The sequence below is a fragment of the Mustela erminea genome, chromosome X (genome assembly GCF_009829155.1).
Source record: "Mustela erminea isolate mMusErm1 chromosome X, mMusErm1.Pri, whole genome shotgun sequence".
In the NCBI taxonomy this organism is placed as follows: Eukaryota; Metazoa; Chordata; class Mammalia; order Carnivora; family Mustelidae; genus Mustela; species Mustela erminea.
Genome location: NC_045635.1, coordinates 92,415,975 through 92,440,203, shown reverse-complemented (window position 1 = coordinate 92,440,203; position 24,229 = coordinate 92,415,975). Strand labels below are relative to the sequence as shown.

The window sequence follows — 24,229 nt, the reverse complement described above, 5'->3', positions numbered from 1 at the left end:
AAGTTGGCAAAACTCGGAAGCATGTGCAGGTGAACTAGAGCTGGTTACACTCGCCCTCCTGGTCTGTGTCCATCTGACACTGTCATATGTGTTGCAAAGTGACACTGCTTTGCAGGTGTGGCTTGGGAGCTGTGGGCCTTATCTTATTCGCTTTCTATGAAGACGACCCTCGGTGATTTACCAGCTGATGCTCTGAATGCATATCGATGTCTGTAGCACTTGGTTTGCCTTTCTGTCTAGACCAGTGGTTTTCGAACTTGCAAGTGCACTGGGATCACCAAGAGGGCATGATAAGGTGCACCTTACTGGGCCCTGGCCCCAGGACATCCAGGGTAAGACCTGAGAATTGGCACTTCTAACAGGTGCACAGTGAGGCTGGAGCTGCAGGTCCCAGGGCCACATAAAGAGCCACTATCCAGACAGCGGCTCCACTCTCTGAGAGCTGCCCGAGGAATCTGGGGGGCCAGTGGGGGTGGGCTAGAGGGTGGGGGGAAGCTCTGAACTGGAAGCCTAAAGGTCAGGGTTCCACAGCAGCCGCCAGGCTCTAATGAGCTGTGTGACCTTTGGCGAGTCTCAGCATAGCAAGGTGAAGCTGGTGACAGCTACCCTGGGTATTTTTAGAATTCAGTGTTGGTCTGTCTCTTGTCCCTGGCCCAGTCTTTCAAGCTGGGAAGGTAGATACTGCCACAGGGCCTCTTCAAACAACCAAGGCCCACTCCTGCCCAGCAACACTCCAAGCTGGAGTGATCCACTTGTGTGAGGTTCTCCTTCTACAGCCACCCTTGTGTGTAGAACCTAAAGAATGAAGTTGATGCCCTCCCTCTTGGAAACCCAAACCTGCCACATTGGAGCATGTGTACCTTGAATTTAAAAGGCACTTGAAGGCAGAGAGAAGGATCCAGAATCCCAGTGTGGGTCTCCTGCACAGAAGTGGCTCTCCCCACTTACTGTGCAGCCTTGTGTAAGTTGTGTAAGTTAACATCTCTGAGCCTCCTTTAGCCAACTTTTAAATGAAACAGCAGTACTTACTTCATGGGCTTGTGGTGAGGACTGAAAGAAAGAATATGCCCAAGGAACATACCAGAGTGCCTGGCATGTCCTAAGTGCTCCAAATGGTAAGTATTGATTCTAAAAGGAAGGTGACTATCCTTCTATAACACTAGACTAGAAGGGAACCAGTGAACAAACACTATCGCCATAGGTCTCATTTCTTTATACCCAGCACCCCCCCACCCCTGTGGTACACAACAATACTAGTAACACCTTACATGTATGCAATGTCTTGCACTTTGTAGGATCCTATCCACTACGTCTTCTCGTCCAGTTTTTGTAACACTGAAAGGACAGGCCAACACACATGTGCAGACCTCCTGCTGGCTTGAAATGTTGCCCAAACATGAGCACTGTCTACCAGCCTCCCCTGGCATTCAGGCTGGCCTTCCCTGTGTGCATTTCTGCTTCTGCACAGTTGGAAGCAGCCTGGCCAGGGCTACAAGCTGAGGAGTCTCCAGGAAACCCCTCTGGTATTGGCCTGTCTTCTGCAGGCACACATCAGACCAGGGGCCTGCTTCCCACGCACCATCCCTGCCTGTGTTCTGCTCAGTGCATATCCAAACATCCAAATGACGTGAACGGAATGACTCGGGGACATTCAATAATAAACATACACCAAACCAGAACGAGGTTCTGGATTTTTCCTCAGTCCCACTTGTTACTCCAAGAAAAATCAGCCCACCCCTCTCCGCTACCAATTATCCCTCTCATTAAGATGACATCGTAAAGATGTCTCAGGCTGTGGTATGACTGCCACACTCAGCATTAATTAGAGTTCCGTGATTGGAGAGGAGTGAAGCACGGGAGACTCAGAGCCTTATTATGGGGATTACTAATAATTTGGTTCCTCACCAGAAATTTCTAGATGCCTGCAATTGCCCTTCCTTGCTCTTCCCTTCCCTTCAGGTTTCTATCCTCTGTGACTCTGCTGGAAACCTCTATTTGATGTCTATTTTTTTAACTCCCCTGACTTTTGCCCTGTGGCCACTTTCTTTCTGTTATCTTTACAGACCCCAGAAGGAAGCACACTGACCTTGCGCACTCTGCTCTAGCTCCACCGGCTTTCCTACTGTTCCTTAAAACCGGTCAGGCCTTAGGGCCTTTGCACTGGCCACTCCCTCTGACTGAAGCACTCCTTGGAGCTCTTGCTTCTTTAAAGTCTTTTCTTCAAATGACCATTTTAAAGCTGCCTGTCTCCTCCTCCCGGCCTTTTCCTGCTTTCTTTCTCTTCACAGAACTCCCTGCCTTCTAATACATGATAAAATTAACTGATTGCCTTGTTTATTATCTCCCATCCCTTTTTGTCTCTCTCTCTCCCTCTCTCCCCCTTTCCTTCCCTAAAGGTAAACCCAAGGAAGGGAGGGATATTTTTAACTTTTCATTTTTAAATAATTTTGTTAAATAATTTTTCTTTCTGGAGGATGAAGTGATGATCTTTTCATTTCTTTGTAGCTTCTATCACAAAATGGAATGTTTAGAGCTTACATTTCTCTAATACTTCAAAAGCAGGCTCCCCTGCGAATTCTTTAATAAGGAGAATCAGGAATAATACATAACTATTAGGCCTAAATGACAGAGGAGGACCCTGAGATGCAGGAAGTGTAGCAGAGACTGTCAGTGTCCTACATCTATCCTTCTGGCATTTATCATTTCTGTGCCTGCCAACTTGCTTTCAAATGGCCTAAAACACTTTTAGACCTTAAAGGAAAATTGTAAACCCAACCCAGAGTCTCTCTATCCCCTTTACCCGACTTCCCCTCATATTAACAGCTTACATAATAGTGAGAAAACTTTGGGGGTGTCTGGCTGGCTCAGTCGGTGGAGTGTCTGATTCTTGCTTTCAGCCCAGACCATGATCTCAGGGTTGTGAGATCAAGCTCCATGTTGGGCTCCATGCTCAGCACAGAGTTTGCTTGGGGATTCTCTCCCTCTGACCCTCCTGTGCGCTCTCTCTCTCTCTCTCTCAAATTAAATAAATAAAATCTTTCAAAAAAAATAATGGTAAAAGTATCAAAGCCAGGAAATTAATAGTGATATAACATTATTAAATAATGCGCAAAGCTTTTTCAAATGTCCCCCATTTCCTCACTAGTGTCCTTCTGCTATGCCACAATCCAATTCAGGAGCGCAGACTATATTTGTTTCCACGTCTCCTTAGCTTCCTCTAATCTACAATAGCTCCTCGGGCTTTGTCTTCCATAACCTTGACAATTTGACAACTCCAGGCCAATTAAGTGATCGTTTCCTTTAACCGAAGTTTGTCTGCTATTATCGCATGGTGAGATTAAGACTGTGTGGTAGGGCAAAAATACAGCAGAAGCAATGTTGTGGAGGCTGGGGTGTGTGTGTGTGTGTGTGTGTGTGTGTGTGCACATGCGCGCGCACACGTGCACTGTGGGATCACCAGTTGACTAGAACAGGGCCGAACACATTGGAGGTGTTCAATATTTGAGAAGACACAAAGGGACCAGACCACCAGGCATTCACACTCTTTTCTGGACATGGGAAGATTACGTTTTGTGGACTATTACCTATGTGGGAAACTCTGGTGGCTTCAAGGAGGAGGAAGGTATCACAATTGAGAGTCTGCTACCCCAAAACTAAACAGTAACATGCAAAGGAACCCAAGTAGCTTATAGCCCAGTGGAGGCAAAATGGTATAAGACTTGCACAAAATAGTAGCAATACTTTTTTACTTGAAAAAAATACTACCCTCCCTTCCTGCTAGAGACGGAACATCTGTATCCACACCAAATTCCTATTTTGAAAACTGTTCCCCAGCGAGATGGCATTTAGATGTGACACCTTTGGGAGGTGATCAGTTCATGAGACTGGGGTCATCCGCTTAGAGGAGAGACTCCACAGAATTTCTTTGCCCCCTCTTGCCATGTGATGCTATAGTGAGAAGATGACCATCTACAAACCAGGGAGAAGTTCTAATCCGACACTGAGTCTATCAGCACCTTGGTCTTGGACCTTCCCAACCTCCACAGTGGCAAAACATACATTTCTGTTGTTTCTAAGCACTCCCAGTCTCTGGTGTTCTGTTATAGGAGCGGGAACAGACTAGGACATAGCCCCAGTAAAACCCATTACCTTACATACGTAAGTCAGGGGCTCAGGCCACGGGCTCTGAAGCCAGACTGCTCGCATTCACAATCTGGCTCTGCCACTTTGCCACCGGGCAACAATGAAAAAATCCCTTAACCTCTCTGGGCCTCAATTTTCTCATCTGTAAAGTGGAGATACTATTAACAGTAACATGCTTGGGTCTTGTCTGAGGATTGATGCAGAGAGAATACACGTGAGGAGCTTGGGGCAGTATCCGGAATATATTAAGCACTTACTAGGCATTATGCAAATTTCTGTACCTTCCAGAACACTATCCAATAAATCATCTCAAGATACTCAAAGCAATCCCTTAGGGGCAGAGACTATTACTTTCATTGACTGATAAGGAAATCAAGGCGTAGAGAATTAGAAAGATTTATCTAAGGTCTCCCAGCTAGCGAGTGAGAGAGCTCCACAGAGCAGTGATTCATATGTGTCCTGGTCTATAGCTGCTCCCGTCCTCTCTGAGCCATACGGCACTGGCTCCTCAAATGCCAGCAGTCACAGAACGAGAATTTGGGCTTTAGTTCACCTCTGAGCATCACATGCTTCTTGATACCAGACAGGGTCTGGGGCGCAGTCAAGCTTCTACGATCTTACAGTACAAATGACACCGGCAGCCCTAAGCTAACCCAACCCCTCGAACAACGGGTGTGCTGACAATCATGAGGCAGCTCCCACCTTTTGATACAGGGCTTCTGGGATGGTTGTTTGGACAGTGGGTGGTGTTTTCCAAGGGAAATACCCCTGGAAGCAAGAGTAAACACCCAAGTAAGCCTACCAGATGTACTGAGAACAGAGCACTGCTACAGATCAAGAGGCTTCTCCATAGGTCTCACAGGGGCAAGGAGAGAAGAGAATGAAACACGGCCAAAGAGGCAGGCAAAGGCTGGATACTGCCAGGCCCTGGTGGCCTAGGAAAAAAAGCTGGATTAAATTCTCCACGTGATGGGAAGCCTCTGGAGGCTTTGAAGCCACAGCATGAGATTATCTATGTTTCTCAGAGAGGTGCTGTCATAGAGACCCATGAAGAATGTGATTCTGCAGTCACACGGAATCAGACTTGAGTCTCAACTCTTCCCCCACGTGGCTTGAATCTCTCCTGTTCACTAGCAACGGGAGTAGTATTCACCTCACCTGGCTGCGGTGAGAACTATGACTGACATGGTATACAAAGTGCTTAGCTCAGTACCTGGCCCAGAGTTGGCGCTCGGTCTGTGTTAGCTGCAATCAGGAGGAGAAGGAGGAAGAGGAGGAGGAATTGTAATATTTAGTATAGTTGCAACTTTGAGAAAACACACAGGATGTGGCCCAGATCAGGTATGAGGTCAATGCTGTTTGAAGTCAACTTTTTGGACTTGTAAGACTGAACTCAGTGGTGTCATCTCTGAGCGCCAGGTGAGGAGATGGAAAAGGTCTGCTTGGGGTTGCTGCCAATTCACTACAGGGGTTTCTCTGTGTCTTCCTTCAAGTCTAGGACATGCACCTGCCACCGGCCACCCTCACCGAGCTGAGCCTGGGCATAAAGCATGGTGGCAAGGGAGGTATGGAAAGGAAGCATTCTCTCTTCACCCTTTGTGTCAATTCCCAGAGTCCCCAGGGCTTCCTTCATCCAAAAGCTGCCAAGTACCTCCTGTGTGTTCACGCAGGACTGGGCCATGCCGTCTCTTCCTGACAACAGCAGAGTCACTGGCCCCAGGGGGAAGCCGCACTGGGCTGAAATGTCACCCGACACTATGTGGGTTGCGCCACCCAGGGACTGGAATGAGCAAGGTGCCAAGGCCACTGGGCACTGCACAGGCAGGGGCTTCTCCTGCCCAGACTCTGGTTTTGCTGCTCCTTGGGCTGAGCTCCAAGAGACTATAAATGCTCCTGACAGACCACGCCTGGGGAACAGGCATGACACAATGTGCCCTAACCCTCCTGAGCTCTGTGGTCTCGTCTGGCCACACATTGTTCTCACAGCTCCAAAGCCTGTCCTCTCCCTAGAACACATGACTACAGGGACATGGCATGCCCTCTTGGCAGAGCGAGTCTGGCCCTGTGGTGAGCTTGGTGCACCAGGAGTGGGGCGGGAATGAGGGGAGCTGAAGGCAGGGTGCTCCTCCATTCACCTGCCACTCAACTCTGATATTTATTTACTCCCACAGCCGTCTGCAATCATTTGATCAGGCACTGACTCAACAATACTTGGCAAATGCCTACTCTGTGCTGGGCACTGTGGGAGGTGAGGGGAATGTCCCACACCAAGTCCCTGCCCTCAACCGCTCACCTCCTAAATCAAGAACATGGGTCATTCTCATTAGAATATGATTTCTCCCATCCCCCAAATTAATAAAACCTTCTCTCAAGGCGATATTGCTTCTGCCTCATCTCTGTCCTCCTTTTAGTACTAAAATGTCGGGGCAATTGTTTATACCCATTGTCTCCCAATTCTCTCCTTTTCCCTCTTGAACTCACTTTCATCACTATTCTGACCAAGATCACCCAGTGACATACATGTTCCAAAATCCAGTGGTTAGCTCTCCATCCTCATCTTACTCGAGCTTCTTGGCTATGCCTGACATAAAGTGACCACTCACTCTTCCTTAAATCAGTTTCTTCTCTTGGCTCCAAGGAAACCACTTTCTATTGGTTTTCTTCCATCTGCTCTGGCTATTTCTGCTCAGTCCCCTTTGCTATTGCTCTGTAACTCAACCTCTAATCTCTGGAGTGTTTTAGGTCTCAGTCCCTGGGCTTCTGCTCTTTTCTACCTGAGCTTACCATCTAGGAGATTTCATCTAATTTTATGGCTTCCAAAGTTCTATCTCCAGGCCAGACCTCTCCTATATACTCCAGGATTGTATATCTACCTCTCTACTTGACATCCCCAGCTGAAGAAGGGCTAATGGGCATTTCACACTTACCAAGTTCAAAACTAAGCCCTTGACATCTCCTCCTGAAACCGATTCTTCCCACTGTCCTGCCCATCTCAGTGTAATGGCACCCCATTCTTCTGGATGCTCAGTCCTCCTTGACTGTGTGCTGTGTCTTCCGCCCAAAACACACTCTGTCAGCAAATTCTGTATATCCTAACCCACAAAGTACATCCAGATTTGGACCATTTCTCTTGTGTTCTGCTGTTTCTACCATCCTTCTCCAAGCCACCATCGCCTCTCACTTAGATCACTGCGGTGACGTCCTAGCTGGTTTTGTTCCTGCCACCATTTCCCCCTTTGAGTTCTCTATGGCACGTAGAGTGAACCTCTTAAAATCTCAGTCAGATTATTCTACCCTCTGCTAGAAAATCCTCAGTGATAACCCTTCTCACTCAGAGTAAAAGCCAAAGCGCTTACAATAACCTTTAAGGCTCCACATTATCTGCTCCCTAGAGGGAGTAGTAATAGAGTAATAGAGTTACTTCTCTGAATGTATCTCCTACCATTCTGTGCCCCTTGTTCACAACTCTCCAGCCAAGCTGCCACGCTCACTGTTCCTCAAAGACACCAGGTATAATCCAGCCCCAGGGCCTTGGCACTTCCTCTTCTTCTTCTTCTTCTTTTTTTTTAAGATTTTATTTATGTATTTGACAGAGAGAGATCACAAGTAGACAGAGAGGCAGGCAGAGGGAGAGGGGGAAGCAGGCTCCCTGCTGAGCAGAGAGCCCGATGTGGGGCTCGATCCCAGGGCCCTGAGACTATGACCTGAGCCGAAGGCAGAGGCTTAACCCACTGAGCCACCCAGGCACCCCCGTACTTCCTCTTCTGTGCCTTAAATGCTTTATATTCAGATACCTGCAGATCTGGATCTCTCACTTCTTTCAAATCTTTACTCCAGATTCACCATTCCAGTCCACTCTATCACAACCTTTTCTCTCTCTCCTGCCCCCCCCCAATTGTATCTCCATTTTATGTTTTTTTTTTTCTCCTTAGCACTTATCATAGTCTAACATAACATACATCTTAATCTGCTCAGGCTGCCATAACACAATACCATAGACTGGGAGACAGAAATTTATTTCTTATAGTTCTGGAGGTCAGAAAGTCCAAGTTCAAGGTTCTGGCAAGGTAGATTTCATTCTAAGGTCTCCTGTCTTGTCTTGTAGGTAGTTGTCATCTTGCTGTGTGCTCACACGAACTGTAAGTTTGTGTGTGTGTGTGTGTGTGTGTGTGTGTGGCAGGGAGGTGGAATGGGGGAGAGAGTAAGCTCTGTGGTCTCTCTTCCTATAAGAGCACTAATCTCATCAGACCAGGGTCCTATCCTCATGAGCTCATCTAACCCTAGCTACCTCTCAAAGGCCCATTTTCAAATATCATCACATTGGAGGGTAGGGTTGAAAAATATGAATTTGGTATGGGGGGAGACACATTCAATCCATAATACTATACACACACATATACACACACACAGAATTTCCTACATATATATATCAAGCTGTATAAATATGTATAGTTGCTGATCTTATTTATTGTTTGCCTTTCCCACTAGAATGGAAGTTTCATAAAAGGTTAGAATTTGTGGTTTTTTGTGTTCACAATTTTAATCCCTGTGTTTCAAGTAGAGCCAGGCACATGGTAGGAGCTCAATAAATACTTATTAAATGAATGAGTGAAAAGAATTACATCTGGTGATAAGTACCAGGAAGAGAATCAACAAGCCCATAGATTAGAACAGAGCCTGCCAACCTTGCCCACACATTACAATTACTAGGGGAACATTTAAAAATACAGATGACCTAGGCCTTGTCCCCAGAGATTCTGATTTCCTTGGTCTAGAAGGAGCCTGGTCATTTTTTTTTAACATTCTCTGGGTAATTCTTAAGGTGAAGTGAGGGCTGAGAACCAAAGAGTTTGAGATTAACAAGGGGGCATGGCACGTGAACCAATGAGAAGCTACTTGAGATAGGGTGTGCGGGGAAGGCCTAGGTGAATGATCCCATTCTGAGATGGTATCATCTAAGTGGAAACCTGAAAGGCAAGAGGAAGCCCGGGGAAGCTGGGGCATGGATGGGATCCAATTCCTGGGGGAAGACAGAATGAGAACAAAGGCACCATAGCAGGAATGAGCCTGGCACGTTCTCACACCAGAAGACCAATGTGGGTGGTGCAGAGTGGGCAAGGGGAAGAGTGCAACAAGATGAGTTTGGAGATATGCAGGGGGCCAGATTACACAGGGCCTTGCGGACCACAGGAAGACGGCTGGACCTGATGCTACATGAAACGGGAGCCACTGAAGGGTCTTGAGGAGGGGAATGATGTAATCTCACTTCATTACTTTCTAGAGACCTCTCTTGCTGCTACATGGACAGCATGGGTGAAAGTAAGAAAACCACTAGAAGACTACATTGAGGTAGTCTAAGGGGAACTTGGTGGTGGCCTGAACTAAGCTCATGTCCAATATCCTTTTCTGTGCAGACAGCAGAAGCCTGGGAGTGGTACACAAGCCCAGTTTGCTCAAATGAATGTACACACCAGGCCACTGTTTTCTGGAAAACTTTCCAAAGCTAAGATACTGTGATCAGTGGCTCAGTGGTTGGAACATGTATGCTGTGGCATGCCCTAGGGAAAAGGTCCCATTGATCAGTTAATGGGGGAAATCTTTTCTTTTTTTTTTTTTTAAAAAGATTTTATTTATTTATTTGACAGACAGAGATCACAAGCAGGCAGACAGGCAGGCAGAGAGAGGGAGAGGAGGAAACAGGCTCCCTGCAGAGCAGAGAGCCCAATGCGGGACCCGATCCCAGGACCCTGAGATCATGACCCGAGCCGAAGGCAGCGGCTTAACCCACTGAGCCACCCAGGCGCCCCTGGGGGAAATCTTTTCAAACTAGAAAACAATACTATGATCAAGGGGCTTAGAAAAAGTGAGGGCAACATTGACTCCTCTAAATGTTCAAGAGCCCCCCTAGTCCCCAGCACTGGGTCTTTTCTGCTTCCTAGGCAGAGGGGAAGAGAGGAAGACAGAGAAAGAGAGAGAGAAAGAACTCTCCTCTTGAGGGAACTTAGAAATTAGAAGAAGGGATCAAGACATGAACACAAATAGAAATAACATAAGGCATAATGAGCTAAGTATCCAAGAGGTACTTGATATAAATATATTTGATAAGTGCCCTCAGTTATTTAGTCCTCAATTAATGCTGAACATCGCTTTGGATGGTTTATGTACATTCTCAGCTCATCTCCACGACCCTGCAGAGTCAGCCATATGGTCATCTATAATGGTGATGATGATGATGACAGATGACAGCAGCTAACAGGAAGTGCTTCCTATTGGCCAGGCACTGGGTTTGGTGCTCCGAAATCTCTTCCACAGGAATATCTTCATTCTCTAGGTGAGGAGAACTAGGCCCAACAAGGGTAAGTGACATATCCATGATCACAGAGCTGGGCAGGTACAGCTTTGATATTGAAATGCATCTTTGCTGTCTAGCCCAAGTTCAGAAAGTGTTCTAGTAGTTCAGAAGAGGCTGGTCCTATCTTGTTCTAAGAGGTGCACATGTGCAGGGAAGGAGACCCGCCCCCCATGGAGGAGGACAGGTGTGAAGGTGAGAAAGGAGGGGCCTACTGAGGCTTAGTAAATGGTCCTACTGGCCAGAGCTTGTGTGTGATGGGGAATAATGGCTCAATGACAAGGCAGTTCTTCCGTTTTTGGCTCTTAGCGACCTCACCTGTGCCAGTCAGGGGAGGAGCCTCCTATCAAGCCTGTCACTCAGGGTTTGATCTTGAGGTGTCTCGGTCCTCTCGAGGCCCCCGGGAGCTCCAACAGGTTTAACTCCACTCCAAGGGAGGACAAGGTATAGATTTTCAAACACAAACCAGGATGAGTAGGGAGTTGGAAACCCACTCTAGTTCTTCTCTCTTTAGTAGAAAGTATCCCATGGAATTTACAACATTCACAAGATCCGAAAAAGATGGGGAATCGTGAGGACCCAGAAAACAGCACCCAATGCAACATCTCAAGCCAGCAAAGAAAGCTGATCTTGGGGTGCCTCGGTCCTTTTAACAGGCTTATAACGGGCAACACGGCAAAAATCTGCCAACAATGTAAATGTCCATCAATACGGGATTGATGAGGTAAATTAGGAAACATCTCCAGAAAAGAACACTAGGTTGTCATTAAAAAGGATGAAGTCAAACTATATGTTCTGACAGGGAAAGATGTTTCCAAAAGATTGTAAGTGAAAAAAGCAGGTCATGCAACATTCTCTATAGTATGATCTCATTTAAATCACAGATCTCTGTTTCTGTCGCACAAAATCGTTAACCACAGTTATCCGGTAGGGTGTTGGCACAAAGAATTACAGAGGGACTCACACTGTCTAATTCATACACCTTGGTGTGCCGTTGGACTGTACAACAAGCCAATACTACTTTCATATTTGTGAAAAAAAAAGTAACAGTTTCCATTTTACAAACCAAAGTGTGCAGTCTTAGATCATCCCTTATCCACCCTGCCTTTTGTAACCACAACATATCTTGGATTCAGCAGTGCATCTGAAATCATTTCTCAGATCTTTCTCATGAATGGACTGAGACAAGACGGGACCATATTAACCAGATTATAACACAAGTCAAATGGATGGAAAATTGAAAGAATTTTACCCAAAGCATAGGTGACAACCAACAGAAAAGTTTCAAAAGGCCATGAGGCTTTTCCACACTTGTTTATAACTTTGATGACACAGAAAATACTCTTACCAAGTCTGAAGACAACCCAAAACTGGCAGGGATATCAAATACGTTGAAGAACAAAGCTGGGATTCAAAACGAGTTCAGATGGGCTGAAATGCCAAGCTAAAATGAAAATAAATAAATAAATAAATAAATAAATAAATAAAACATGTAAGGTAAAGCAAAGCTTCTCAATTAAAATTCTGAAAGTCCTTCCTGCAAAGCCAGAGTAAGGGAAGCATGGCTTGGCAGCAGCTCACATAAAAACAAGCAATTCCAAAAAGATCGAGGGGTTTGAGTTGGCCCACAGCATAATTCAAGCCAACAGTTAGTTTACGATAGCTTAATTATTTAGTAGTTAAAAACAGAGCACAAGTTTAGGTCGTATTCATCCGAGTTTCTAGATTCCTGAATATTAATGTTGCCCTGTGATCTCTGCTGTTCCCTCCCGAAGCCTCCTTTTCAGTTCCCGACACTACATTTCAAGAGGGTCACTGAGAGAGTGGACCACCTCCAGAGGAGGGTCACAAGAGTGACGAAGGGATTGGAAACCATCCCAGAACAGGAGTGGCTCTTGAAAGGACCAGACATACGGGGCCCAAAAAAGAGAAATGTCAGGGAATATATAGGATTCCGGGACTGCCTTCGCATCTCCAAAGTGTTTTTCTATGGGAAGTATGCACAGATTCTGGAACACTCAGGTGACAGAACTCAGACTACTGCCACCTCGTGGTGGTGAGAAGGCAGACTTTCCATAAACGCATCAGGAGGCTTTCTGACCTTGACGGGGTCCTGCAGGAGGCAGAACAGGCTGGTGGGGGCGGTGCAGGGAATTCAAGGCTGGGGGAACAGATGCCCAAGGGCAGAATCACAGGAACTGTGTCCCAGGAACTGTGACCACAGGAACTGGGTCCCTTCACGCGCTGAGAGATCCCACTGCTTTATCCTACTCTCTGTGCCATCACCTCCACCCCGTGTTCCCCTCTGGACCAAAGAGCCTTCTCTCTGCAGTCTACACAGTGGTAAAGACAACTCTGCAGGGACAGCTGGGACTGCCACCTCTTGTTTAGTACTGTCCAAGGCCTGTGGAGGCAAAACCCGCTGCTGAGGGGAGGGACAAATGGCTGGCAGAAGTCAGATTAAGAAACGCCTCTCCCTGGACAAGATCCTCCAATGCCTTTCCATCTCTCTCCCTGCAAATGGCAGTCATCGCAAAGGCCTACAAAGCCCTACACAGGCAAGCTGCGAGCTCTCTGACCTCCTATCCTATTACCCTTCCCCTTGTTCACTGCACTCTTGCCACAGGGCTTCCCGGCTGTTTCTTAAATGCCAAGCATGATCCTAACTCAGGGACTTGGCTCTTGCTGTTTTGTCTGCCTGGGCAGCTCTTCCCTGACAGATGCGCATGGCCCGCGCCCTCACTTCCTTTGGGGGTGGACTCGAAGATCACCTATAGGCCTTGCACGCTTCCCTCCCTCACCACCCCTCCCCATTTCAGAACTCTTTATCACCCCAGCTTTGTTTTTTTCCTGCAGATTTTTTATTTGAAAGAGAAAGAGCAAGCACAAGCAGTGGGGAGAAGCAGAGGGAGAGGGAGAAGCCGACTCCTTGCTGAGCAGGGAGCTCGATGTGGGGCTCGATCCCAGGACCCTGGGACCATGACCCAAGCCGAAGGCAGATGCTTAACAACTGAGCCCCCTAGGCGTCCCCTTACCACCCCATCTTAAGGGTTTTATTTCCCATAGTACTTTACATCATGCAACATACTATTTTATACTTTTATTTTGCTCTTCTGTCTCCTTCCATGGGCCAATGTGTTGTTTAAATGCAGGGATCCTGCTTGGTGTGGTTGGCGTGGTTGGTGTGGTTGGTGTGGTGTGGTGTGGTGTGTGTTGAAACCTGGTGTGGTTGAAACCCTGCCCATGGAGCACTGGCCAGCCCCGAAGAGACACTCAGTGAAGGTTTCACGCAATGATCGCTGCATTCCCAGATCCCCGCCATTTTCTTCAGTCTTGGTTTTCTCGACAGGAGAAGTTTCCGATTTAAGACCTGAATCTCAAAGTAATAACAAGGACTGGTATCTTAGTAGTAAGACTTGGGGTGTCCTCATGATCTTATGTTTCTGGAGTTTCTGTCTGTGGCCATACTACATTGGCAATTACATAGCTTTAGGAGCTGGAGTGGCTGACATCCAACGTGGGCTTACTCTGTGCCAGGCATTGGGATAAGCACTGGACTTACATTCATTCATTTAATCCCCAAGGCAGCCCTAGTACTAATCCCTCATGGAAGACCAGGAAACTGAGAAACAGTAGGTGTTCTGACTTGCCAAAGGTAACGTGACTACTCTCAGGCAGATTCCCAAACAACCTGACTTCACTGTAAGATGGAAACAGACGATGATAATGGCAACTAACACGTCTTTAGCACTCACCATATGAAAACATACCACAACCTGGGGTGCCTGGGTGGCTCAGTCGTTAGGTGTCTGCCTTCAGCTCAGTTCATGATCCCGGGATCCTGAGATCAAGCCCCACTTGTGGGCGGGGGTGGGGGGTGTCCCTGCTCAGCAGGGAGTCTGTTTCTCCCTCTCCCTCTGTCCCTCTCCCTTGCTCATGTTCTCTCGTTCTCTCTCTAATAAATAAATAAAATCTTAAAAATAAATTAAAAAAATAAAACATATCACTATCCACAGGCTCAGAATAGGCCTCTGAGGTGGGAACTGTTGTCGGGGCCAGAAGCAGACTCCCCAACAAGCAGGGAGCCCGATGCAGGGCTCGATCCCAGGACCCTGGGATCATGACCCGAGTCAAAGGCAGACGCCTAACCATCTGAGCCACCCAGGAGTCCCAAATCTTCTCTTTTCGAAGGGTGCTTGTATGTATTATCTTCGTTTTACCTCACAGCCGCTCTGGGAGGTAAGAAAGGCACATTGCATTTCTCTGTTTTACAGTGAAGGAAATTGAGGGCGGGAAAGGTTAAGTAAGTTGTCTCAGGGCCGTGGAGCCCCACCCTGGGAACTCTGAGCCCCAGATGCTTTGCACCAGCCCACATCCACTCTACCTGAGGGCATCCGCTGGCTGGGAACAATGCTAATAACACTCCTATAAAGACCTCATCTTGATTCTATCACTGGAGCAAAAGCAATAAAGAACACCAAGAGGCAATATCCATGGTTGAGATGGGGAAGGCAGGTAAATGCATACACTCTGTGGTGAGAAGTGCCTGGGGCTTATCAGATGGGTGCTGATGACTCTGTTAGGTTCTTTGTAAGGAGGGCAGGGGGACTGAACTGAATGCTGTCTTCCATGTGTGGCAGAAGAGCTCTACCCCAGTAGAAGAGAGACGAGCCTCGTAGGCAGCCTGGTGGCTCTGAGAGAGCACTGGGAGGCCAGAGAGCCGGGTTCAAGGTCCAGTTCTGCTACAGGCTAGCCTGTGACCTTGTGGCAAGTACTTGACCCCAGGCTGCACTTCCTCAATAGAAAAACATCCATTTTCAAGAGTTCACATTGCCCAACGGTCTGTAGATCTATGACAGATGCCCCAAACCTGTGATCTGCAGACCAAATCTGGGCCACAGACGTATTCTCTTTGGCCTAAATAGCGTTGGATTTTTTTTTTTTTCTTTTTGATCTTGTGACCAAGACGTTTATAACGCCAAAGGTTTTACATAAATGTTTAGAATCCCGGGCTTTCCAGAAAAATCAGAAAATCTAGCCACATTTCAAATTTGGAAAGCTTCACATAAAATTTGACTTCCAACTCTTTCTAAAAAAAGGATCTGGAGATAAGGAGTTATTTTTCTCTTTATGTTTATTATTTACAATATTGTGTATTAGGTTGTGATAAGCACCATGGGGCAACATAAAGATGGGGGGTGGGGTTCTGAAGTGGTGGGGTAGGCAGATCAAGGCCTACAGTTTACAGAGGTGGTCTGAGAAGGTCTTTCTGACGAGGTGACCTCATCCCCACAGGACCACAGTGGACTGAAGCCCCGGAGTGGCTGCTCCCTTTGGATGGGGCACAGCCATTCCTTTTCAGGGTTTCAATGCAGGTCACTACCCACTAAATTAGCTTTCCAAGCAGTAGGTAATAATTGGCAGCTTGAAAAAATACTGCTTGAGACCCTTCGTTCCCAAACCTGACCTCACATCAGAATCCCTTGGAGTGGGGCACCTGGGTGGCTCAGTGGGTTAAAGCCTCTGCCTTCAGCTCAGGTCATGATCCCAGAGTCCTGGGATCGAGCCCCACATCGGGCTCTCTGCTCAGCAGGGAGCCTGCTTCCTCCTCTCTCTCTGCCTGCCTCTCTGCCTACTTGTGATCTCTGTCTGTCAAATAAATAAATAAACAAAATCTTAAAAAAAAAAAAAAAGAATCCCTTGGAGTCCTTTTTTAAGTACATATTTTTTTTAAAGATTTTATTTATTTATTTGACAGAGATCACAAGTAGGCAGAGAGTCAGGCAGAGGGGTGGGGGGAAGCAGGCTCCCCACTGAGCAGAGAGCCTGATGCGGGGCTCCATCCCAGGATGCTGGGATCGTGACCTGAGCTGAAGGCAGAGGTTTTAACCCACTGAGCCACCCAGGCACCCCTAAATACATATTCTTAAGCTCCATTCTAAACCCATGAAATCAGAATTCCTTGGGAATGAAGCCCAGGAAGGTTTAGGAGTGCTAATATCCTCCGCATACCAAGTGGAGAGTCAAAAGACACTGACATGGGTTGACGTGCAATGGAACAGTTTTACGTTTATTATGTGATTTCACAAAGGGCAACAAAAGTGTTTCAAAAGTGAATATGAATACCGAAGTCTGGGACAAGGAGGGGCATCTGGGTAGTTCAGTCAGTTGAGAGTCAGACCCTTGAATTCAGCTCAGGACATGATCTCAGGGTTGTGAGATCGAACCCCCTGTGGGGCCCCACCCCGTGCAAGTGGGGAGTCTGCTTGTGATTCTCTCCCTCCACCCCTCCCCTTCCTCTCATATAAATAAATAAAATCCTCAAGAAGAAAGTCTGGGAGAAGGAGAAGAACGAAATGAGTTTACAAGGCGTTCACTTACCAAGACCAACTGTCTAATGGGGTCAACACAATTAGCCTGATACCTGTAGCAACACCCTCGCTTGCCCTTCATCTCAGGCCAGGTTCATTACACGGTAAGAAAACTCACTCTAATTAGAGAACAAGCCAATTCTGTCGACCCAAGCATAGCAGAGGACAGATGGGGAGAGAAGAGAAATGGATCCTACTCCATTCTCTTGCTGGTCATTTCTTCTTGTCTGGGCTGGGACCTGAGAGATTATTTCTCTGGACATCTGTGTCTCCAAATGGAAGATAGTGTTCTCTGTTGTATTTCAAATATTTTTTCACAATGACTTACTGTAAGAAATACATTTGCCATGCATACAGAGTACCTTACTGAATTTTATATATATATATATATAAGCATACAGCCAGCATTTCATGAAGCAATACTTATTTACCCTTACTGTGTGAAAAGCACACTGTTTTTTTTCCCTATTCCATTCCTTTTCTGTTTTTTCAGTGCAGGTCACTACCCACTAAATTGATTTCCCAAGGAGTAGGTAATAATTGGCAGCTTGAAAAAACACTGCTCGAGACCCTTGGTTCCCAAACCTGGCCTCACATCAGAATCCTTTGAAGTCCTTGTTAAATACATATTCTTGGGCTCCATTCCAAACCCATGGAATCAGAATTCCTTGGGGAGGAGGCTCAGAAATATATATATTTTACCAAGGACTAGCCATGCCCTGGCATTAAGGAATTCAGATTCTCAATGCCCAGAAGTAAGTAACATCACTAACAATAATAATAATTATCAAAAGTCTATTTCACACTAGAGTTGCCGGCAACAGAGCTTTCCATGTCTTATATGGCTTATTATCTTCATAACCATCCTGCTTTAGTGATGAGAAAACAGGCTCAGAGAAGTCCATTAAGCTGTTGCAAGACATATAGGCAGAGATGATTAAGGAAGGGTGAGGGGGTGATTTCCTGAGGGTGAGGGGTCTGTTCCTATGCTTCCAGACTCTTCCCACCCTCTCTCCTCTGTAATTCCTGGCACCTTGGACCTCTCTCGGAGTCTTCTTTACCAATTCAAATTCCAAGTCATACACCAAGATGGTCCAACCACCAGAGGCAAAGAGCAGACAAAACCCAACAATAATACTTTGCATTCATACGGAGTTTTAACTTTTTCCAAAAAAAAAAAAAATGTGTCTGTTTTTTCCACATTTATACCTTCTGGGTATCCTGTGAGGCAGGAGAGGCAGATGAAAAACCAGAGACCCAAAGAGGGTAAGTGACAGACCCCCGGTCTCACAGCAGATTCAAGCCAGGCTGCAGTACTCTAACTCTGTTGGGCAGGGGCTACTGCTGCACTTAATCTGGCTTTCTCCAGAGCTTCCAGCACCGCTCTGTTTCAAGTCTACCTTCCTTTAAGGAAGGAGAGGAAGAGAGGGCTGGTTTTCTGCCTCCCTCCCTACAGGATTACAACCCAGTTCTGAAAGGAGCGCGTTCTGGATACACACTACCTGAGGGGAAAGTTGCCCCAAACCTCCTCCACGTGCTGCATTTCTATTTTTGCCATGCAATTTGTAAAAAGCTATGCACTGTGTTTGAAAGAAAAATAATGGATTCCATGATGAAAGAAAAAAGCCCTATCCCTCCCACAGAGGTTACATGTCACCAGCCACTAGCGAAGCCGTTTTTGAAAGTATCTGCCCAGCAAAATGTTGAGCGCCCACAGAAAGCCTAGGTGGTGAACTGGGCTAGTCTTGGCCATGGCAGAAAGGGGCTGGAGGGATGAATGACCCTCATTTAGCCTCCTCAGCTGAGGCCCTCCCTCTCTTGAGAACAACCCCTCTGTTTCTGCCACAGAGAGGGGTGTTGTTTGCAATGTGTATATATTTATGTGACAGATGACTGGCTATTTATCAAACACTGTATCAATTCTAACATTTTTCTTCACCCTTTCCCCCTTGACAGTGAAGGTCATTCTGTCTCTCCTCTTAACAGCTCCTGAGGCAAACGTACACCCGCCCCCTCCCACACACACACACACACCGGTGGCGGCTTGGTGAAAATAAAAGCAAGATACTCTTCTCTCGGCCAGAAGATACTCTCTCTTCTCTGTCCAGAAAGTGAACGGGTTGAACAAAATGTTCTGTTAGGTCTTTCTTCGGTCCTAGGATTCTGATATGATAAGGTAGGGAAAGCCCCAAGTAAAGCCCACAACGTTGTGCTTCAGGCTCTGAGCCTGAAGAGGCAAACTAACTCCACATTGTGGTTTGTTTGTTTGTTTGTTTGTTTTCCACATTGTGGAGGAGAAGAAGGAGGAGGAGCGGAGAGCGGAGCCGGAGCCTTTTGCCTTTTCTGCTTATTTCTCATTTACTGTTCCTGTGGTCTGGGCTGCAAAGCCCACCTCTTCAGTTGCCTTCCCGGCCCCCAGTCAATTTCTCTTCTGGCGTGAAGGCGGTGCACGCAATCTAGCCCTGTAACCCTGGAGGTTTTGGCCCCAAGGAGCTTCAAGCTAATGCCATTCTCACCTCGCTGGAAGCGCTCCTCTGTATGTCAGAAAAATGGGAAGAGGTGTTAAATTTGCTTTGTGACTGCAACCCCTTCTAGTTCCATGAGGCTGGCTGAGGATTTAATGGTTTTGTAGATTTCAATAACAAGAAAGTACAAAATATCTCAGCTTTTTAATTCATATTGTCAATCACCAAAGTGGCTCCTGCCCATGGGGCCCGCTAACTAGATCCGCTCTTGAAGCTGCTGGGTGAAGTGACTGGCGTCCCTCTCCTACCTGCTTTCCCAGGGCTGGGTTCAAGACCAGGAGAGTGCGCAGGGGAAAGGGGAAAATGCTCCCAGGCATTGACAAAAAAGAAGCCAGGAGGAAATGAATATTCTCACTCTTCCACAGTATGGCAGAGAGATTCTTGTCAAACTGCCTGAGTTTAAATCAAGTTACTGACTCTCCTGGGTCTCGGTTTGCTCATCGTGGAACGGGAACCGTAGGAGACTATACCTCATAAGGTTCCTGGGGAGATTAATCAAGGAAGTGCCAAGAGCAGTGACCACCCCATGCTAGTATCTCAATAACTGCCGGCCAGGCTCACTACCATTCCTCCTTGCCAAACCGGTCTTGCAACTTTCTGATGGGCAGCAGTCTGCATTTTCTGGCCATCTGAATCCACCAGACGATCTCAGAAAGCAGAAAGATGAGGCTGAGCTGAGGTTCATCTTAGAGCCCTTAGCGCCCTTCAGGAGGGTTGAACTTTCCCATTGCCCTGTTCGTCTATTTATTCAGTCAGCAAATATTTGCTGACTACCTTTTACACCGCAGGCACTGCGCTAAGTGATGAAAATACAATAGTGAACAAGACAAAGTTCCTGCTTAATAGAGCTAATGCTCTAGCAGGGGATGGGAATTCTGAATAGACAGAAAAAAAAAATACAGTGAAGGAGACAGGAATGAGGTTGAGTGTTCCAGGGACAGAAGGTCAGTGTGGCTGGGGTGGGGAGCGGGACATGAGAGACGGTGGTATAGACATGAGGTTGCTGAGGAAGGTGGGGGCCAGATCGTTCGAGATGTGTGGGCCAGGTAAGGAGGCTTGTCTTCCTCCTAAGAACATTGGGAAATAAATGAAAGGCTTCCAGCAAAGAATCAATACACTGAATGTTTGTTAAGGTTCTTGCTGACTGCTGTATGGAGTTGAGGTTGTTGGGGGCCAGGGCTGCCACTTTCTGATACAGTGTGTTTGTGTGCATTACAGAAAGATGCCTCTTCCTTGAGTTAAAAACTTGCATTCTCCAGAGTCTCTACAAGACGCTGCGCACCGATACAGGTTTTTGTAGGAGTAGGCTCTCTTCCTCTGCTCTCAGACTTAGAGCCAAGAAGACATGAATGTGTGCACCCATCTGCATACTGTCTTATGTAAGTTGGTACATGTCTGTGATAAAAAATGGCACATCCATAGCTATGGTGCCCTTGTGTAGTATACAACTTGAACATCCATACGTGGCAGCCCTGGCAGCAAAAATTCGGCTCAAGGAGACCAACTAGGAGGCTGTTACCTTGGTCCAAGACAGACAGGATGGTGGCTCACACCAAGTAACAGCTGAGGAATTGGCAGGAAGTCGGCAAAATCAGGATGTATTTTGAAGGTGGATCCACAGGATTTGCTTATGGCTAGGAGGTGACCTGTGAGCGAATGAGGGGAACTCAGGATAATGACTAGAGGCCTGACTGAAGCAAGCAGGTGAGTGGTATTGCCTTAACTAGGTGGAACTGACAGGGAAGAGGAGTTTGCATCAACTCCAGCTGTCCCTCTAAGTGCCAGATCTATCAGTCTCTGTATCTTTAAGTTCCTTCCCACTGAGGATCTCAAAGCACAAGAGCCCTCTGGAAAATCCGCAATTGCTGATACTTATCTTTGCCTCAGGAGGTTGTTTCTCTCTCTGTCTCCTTTGACCTGGGATGAAATAATGATTTCAATTTGTTCCTACCAATTTTTCAAGATTCTTCGTTTATTTACAGGATTGTAATACCTCTCGTTGAATCTCAATCTGAACCTCTCTTTCTCTCTTTCTCTCTCTCTCTTTCTTTCTCTTTCTCTCTCTCTCTCACACACACACACACACACACAGACACACACCATTTCCAAATATTCCTTTCTGAGACCGATTTTTATCAAAACCCCAAAACTTTCCTCTTTGGGGAGCATGCCTTCATTCAAGGCCAGGGAGTCTCCATCTGCCACCACCAGGCAGCCCAGACCCCTGCCATTTGACCAAATCCTCTCCCCAGTGCAGGAAAAAGGTCCTTGGAGCATGGAGCAAGGCCAAGTGAGTGGAGAAAATGAGCCAAACACTGAGAAATTAAAGTAAGAAATGCTGCCTGGGGATGTGGGGGGTAGGAATGAATCAGGAAATCTTAAGGTCATTGTGATCTCGTTGATTGCATTTACATCTAGCAGCAGAAAACAATAGATTGATTAATGCCACTGGGGCAGCGAGGAAGATGGGAATTAAGCTAAAAGTGTAGCACCCAGGGCTGTATCTTCTGTAGGGGGAATTAATGCCAGTGGGTGAAGTCAAGTCTCCTCATTTCCTGGGTCAGCATGTTCCTCCTGTAGAACCCACTTTTTCCCTAGATACATACCAGGCAGTCTAGGCACCCTCAACTTTTTATAAGTATAAACTGCCTCCCTGCACACCGTGCCCACCTTTCAAACTTGATCGTCCCATCCCTCTCCCCCAAATATCCCTTTCTTGGGCTGGCCCAGGGGAGGCTAAGGAGGAAAAAATCACTCCTGGTGATCTCCAGGCAGGCCTTTGGGGCCTGCCCTTGCTCCAACAGTCCCAGCCCTGACTCACACTTCCTTGCGCCTTCTTCTTAAATCTGTCCATGTTGGCAGAAGAGGAAAGAAGTCCTCCCCTTCCAGGGACTGGTGATGGGCCTGCACTCCATCATGGTGCAAAAGACACCCGTTAGCCTTGCCTCATTCTGGCCAGCAAAATGTGGTAATCCGAAGTGCGTGGGGCCTCATCCAGCTGAGCACATGAAAGGAAATAGCAATCAATAACAACCACAGCTCTAAGTTCTTCAGCTCTGTGTGCTCAGCTAAGTGCTTTATATGGCTGATCTCGTCCAATCCTTGAAGCAAGGCAGGTGTGATGAGCATCCCCACTTCATAGCTTTAAAAAACTAAGCTCTGTAGACATTCAGGGACCTGTTTAAGGTCACACAGCTAGAAATGAGCAAAACCAGGATCTCAAATCCAGACCTGATCGCAGAGCAAGTGCTCATCACCACCTGGTAGTGGTGTAGCAGGTGCTCCAAATATCTCCAACACCATTGTGATGACTCCCCAGAGTCTGGCTCCAGCCTTGACCTCTTTCGCCAGCTTCAATACTTAGCCAGCTCCTCTCCACTCACTATTCTTCTTTCTACTCATGGGCCCTCTTCACTCAAACTTAACACACCTAGCACTTTTATTTCCCCCCCTCCCAACCAGCTCTCCCTCTAGATTTGCCTTTTCTGACCACATTATCCCAATTTTCAGGCTCCTACCTTTAGAACCATCCCCAATTCTTCTCTCTCTGGCCACACCTATCCAGTAAGGCACCAAATTGTGGTGATTTTTCTCTCCTTTCTTCCATTTCAGATGTTTCTTACACACCTTTTAGCTCACTTTAAACACACACACACATATACACACACAGACATTTACTATCTCACAAGTCCCACTGCTCAGAAGTCCAGGCACAGTAAGCCTGAATCAGGGACTCACCAGGCTGAAATCAATGTGTCCACCAGGATTGTGATTCTTATGTGAAGCTGTTAATTTAAAACATACGAATATAGGACAAAGAATGTACATATGCCCTTCACTCACATTTCCAAAATGTTATTTTATATTTACTTCATCTTTTTTTTTGTTCCTAGCTACATATACACACACTATTAGTTTTTTTTTCTTTTTCTGAATCCTTTGAGGGTAAGCTAAATATCCTTATCCCCAGATAACTCAGTGTATATTTCCTAAAAATCAAGGGCATTCTCTTACATAAGCTATAGTAGAGTTCTCAAAACCAGGAAGTTAATATTGATATAACACTACTCTCTAATCAAAAGCTTCTTTCAAATTTCACCAATATCCCAATTAACATCCTTTAGAATGACAACAACAAATTTATCTGGCATAGGACTCAAACATAGATTAATCCTTGAGTTTAGTTATCATGTTTCTTTAGTCCCTCTCTTTTTAAAAAGATTTTATTTATTGACACAGAGAGAGAGAGAGAGGGAGATCACAAGCAGGAGGAGCAGCAGACAGAAGGAGAGGGAGAAGCAGACTCCCCACTGAGCAGGGAGCCAGACATGGGACTCAAACCCAAGACCCTGGGATCATGACCTGAGCCAAAGGCAGATGCTTAACGGACTGAGCCACCCAGGTGCCCCTCTTTAGTCTATTTTAATTGGAAACAGTTCCTTAGTCTTTCTTGTCTTTCATGTCCTTGATGTTTTTGAGGAATACAGTGGCTTCTGACTTTATATGCTTTACCTCATAGCAGACAGACAAGCAGACTATTCCATGACTTCTTAGCTACAGAATCACAGAATATGGAAGACACCTAAAAATGAACTACTCTACCACATCCCACACAGTTTCCAGGCACTCCTCAAAATTTTGGCCATACCATTTACTCAATATTTTTCTTTAAATTAGCTCACTTTTTTAAACTTAATGACTGTGGTTGGCAAAATTCTGGAATATGACCTCCAATGATCCTGGCTTTTGTATAATCCCCTCCCCTCTGAGTGTTGGAGGAACTCAACAATATGATAAGTAATCACTCCAATAATTGTATTACATTATATGGCAAAAGGGAA

At 46.4% G+C, this 24,229-nt stretch overlaps 1 protein-coding gene across 1 annotated transcript in view; it reads right to left on the bottom strand.

Moving 5' to 3' along the window:
• The window catches only part of PAK3 (p21 (RAC1) activated kinase 3), a 239,921-nt gene that overhangs the window by 183,455 nt on the left and 32,237 nt on the right, over positions 1-24,229 (bottom strand). The window contains exon 2 of the mRNA XM_032330607.1: positions 11,841-11,936. The gene's annotated coding sequence lies outside the window, so the exon portion shown is untranslated. The remainder of the gene's footprint in view (positions 1-11,840; positions 11,937-24,229) is intronic.